Genomic DNA, 2,500 nt, shown 5'->3' with positions numbered 1-2,500 from the left:
CCTAAACCTGCTAATATGCAGAGATCTGGCATTGACTCTTTTTTTTCTTTTTTGCAAGGTTATTATATAATTCGTGAAAAATATCCAAAAAGTTTAAAGCACCTGGTATTCCCAGGCAGTCTCCCATCCATGTACTAACAAGGCCCAAACCTGCTAATATGCAGAGATCGGTCATTGACTCTATGTTTTGGCAAAATTGTTCTATACTAAGTGAAAAATTTCCAAAAAGCTTACAGCACCTGGTATTCCCAGGCGGTCTCCCATCCAAGTACTAACCAGGCCCAAACCTGCTTAGCTTCCGAGATCAAACGAGATCGGGCATAGCCAGGTTGGTATGGCCGTAAGCGAAGACTGCTCCGAAGAGAGGGCTATTTAAAGTTCAGCCAATCTACTGGCCAGTAAATTATATAAGTAGGAAAGAAAACCCAAAAGCTTAAAAAGCCTGCTATTCCTAGGCGGTCTCTCATCCAAGTACTAACTAGACCTAAACCTGCTAAGATTCAGAGATTGGGCATTGACTCTTTTTTTTTTTTTTTTTTTTTTTTTTTTTTGCAAGATTAGTATATAATTCGTGAAAAATATCCAAAAAGTTTAAAGCACCTGGTATTCCCAGGCAGTCTCCCATTTATTTACTAACCAGGCCCAAAGCTGCTAATATTCAGAGATCGGCCATTTACTCTATGTTTTGGCAAAATTGTTCTATACTAAGTGAAAATTTTGCAAAAAGCTTACAGCACCTGGTATTTCAAGGCGGTCTCCCATCCAAGTACTAACCAGGCCCAAACCTGCTTAGCTTCCGAGATAAGATGAGATCGGGCATGTCCAGGTTGGTATGGCCGTAAGCGAAGTCTGCTGCGAAGTCTGCTGCGAAGAGAGGGCTATTTAAAATTCAGCCAATCTACTCGCAAGTACATTATATAAGTAGGAAAGAAAACCCAAAAGCTTAAAGCACCTGGTATTCCCAGGCAGTCTCCCATCCATGTACTAACAAGGCCCAAACCTGCTAATATGCAGAGATCGGCCAATGACTCTATGTTTTGGCAAAATTGTTCTATACTAAGTGAAAATTTTCCAAAAAGCTTACAGCACCTGGTATTTCAAGGCGGTCTCCCATCCAAGTACTAACCAGACCTAAACCTGCTAATATGCAGAGATCTGGCATTGACTCTTTTTTTTTTTTTTGCAAGATTATTATATAATTCGTGAAAAATATCCAAAAAGTTTAAAGCACCTGGTATTCCCAGGCAGTCTCCCATCCATGTACTAACAAGGCCCAAACCTGCTAATATGCAGAGATCGGCCATTGACTCTATGTTTTGGCAAAATTGTTCTATACTAAGTAAAACATTTCCAAAAAGCTTACAGCACCTGGTATTCCCAGGCGGTCTCCCATCCAAGTACTAACCAGGCCCAAACCTGCTTAGCTTCCGAGATCAAACGAGATCGGGCATAGCCAGGTTGGTATGGCCGTAAGCGAAGACTGCTCCGAAGAGAGGGCTATTTAAAGTTCAGCCAATCTACTGGCCAGTAAATTATATAAGTAGGAAAGAAAACCCAAAAGCTTAAAAAGCCTGCTATTCCTAGAAGGTCTCTCATCCAAGTACTAACTAGACCTAAACCTGCTAAGATTCAGAGATTGGGCATTGACTCTTTTTTTTTTTTTTTTTTTTTTTTTTTTTGCAAGATTAGTATATAATTCGTGAAAAATATCCAAAAAGTTTAAAGCACCTGGTATTCCCAGGCAGTCTCCCATCCATGTACTAACAAGGCCCAAACCTGCTAATATTCAGAGATCGGCCATTGACTCTTTTTTTATTGCAAGATTATTATATAATTCATGAAAAATATCCACAAAGTTTAAAGCACCTGGTATTCCCAGGCAGTCTCCCATGCATGTACTAACCAGGCCCAAACCTGCTAATATTCAGAGATCGGCCATGTTTTGGCAAAATTGTTCAATACTAAGTGAAAATTTTCCAAAAAGCTTACAGCACCTGGTATTTCAAGGGGGTCTCCCATCCAAGTACTAACCAGGCCCAAACCTGCTTAGCTTCCGAGATAAGATGAGATCGGGCATGTCCAGGTTGGTATGGCCGTAAGCGAAGTCTGCTGCGAAGTCTGCTGCGAAGAGAGGGCTATTTAAAATTCAGCCAATCTACTCGCAAGTACATTATATAAGTAGGAAAGAAAACCCAAAAGCTTAAAGCACCTGGTATTCCCAGGCAGTCTCCCATCCATGTACTAACAAGGCCCAAACCTGCTAATATGCAGAGATCGGCCAATGACTCTATGTTTTGGCAAAATTGTTCTATACTAAGTGAAAATTTTCCAAAAAGCTTACAGCACCTGGTATTTCAAGATGGTCTCCCATCCAAGTACTAACCAGACCTAAACCTGCTAATATGCAGAGATCTGGCATTGACTCTTTTTTTTCTTTTTTGCAAGGTTATTATATAATTCGTGAAAAATATCCAAAAAGTTTAAAGCACCTGGTATTCCC

General features: G+C 40.3%; 4 non-coding genes across 4 annotated transcripts; all 4 read right to left on the bottom strand.

Annotated features, from left to right (window-relative positions):
• Nucleotides 1–227: 227 nt before the first annotated feature.
• Nucleotides 228–346, bottom strand: LOC127981100 (5S ribosomal RNA). The gene has a single exon (XR_008160081.1). It is a non-coding gene; the product is annotated as a 5S ribosomal RNA (ribosomal RNA).
• Nucleotides 347–725: 379 nt separating this feature from the next.
• On the bottom strand, nucleotides 726–844 carry LOC127979789 (5S ribosomal RNA). Its single transcript, XR_008158887.1, has one exon. It is a non-coding gene; the product is annotated as a 5S ribosomal RNA (ribosomal RNA).
• A 512-nt stretch (nucleotides 845–1,356) lies between these two features.
• Nucleotides 1,357–1,475, bottom strand: LOC127981099 (5S ribosomal RNA). Its single transcript, XR_008160080.1, has one exon. It is a non-coding gene; the product is annotated as a 5S ribosomal RNA (ribosomal RNA).
• Nucleotides 1,476–1,982: 507 nt separating this feature from the next.
• On the bottom strand, nucleotides 1,983–2,101 carry LOC127979797 (5S ribosomal RNA). The gene has a single exon (XR_008158895.1). It is a non-coding gene; the product is annotated as a 5S ribosomal RNA (ribosomal RNA).
• Nucleotides 2,102–2,500: the final 399 nt, after the last annotated feature.

This window comes from Carassius gibelio, chromosome B19 (genome assembly GCF_023724105.1).
Source record: "Carassius gibelio isolate Cgi1373 ecotype wild population from Czech Republic chromosome B19, carGib1.2-hapl.c, whole genome shotgun sequence".
Classification (NCBI taxonomy): domain Eukaryota; kingdom Metazoa; phylum Chordata; class Actinopteri; order Cypriniformes; family Cyprinidae; genus Carassius; species Carassius gibelio.
This window is presented reverse-complemented; position numbering and strand designations above follow the sequence as displayed.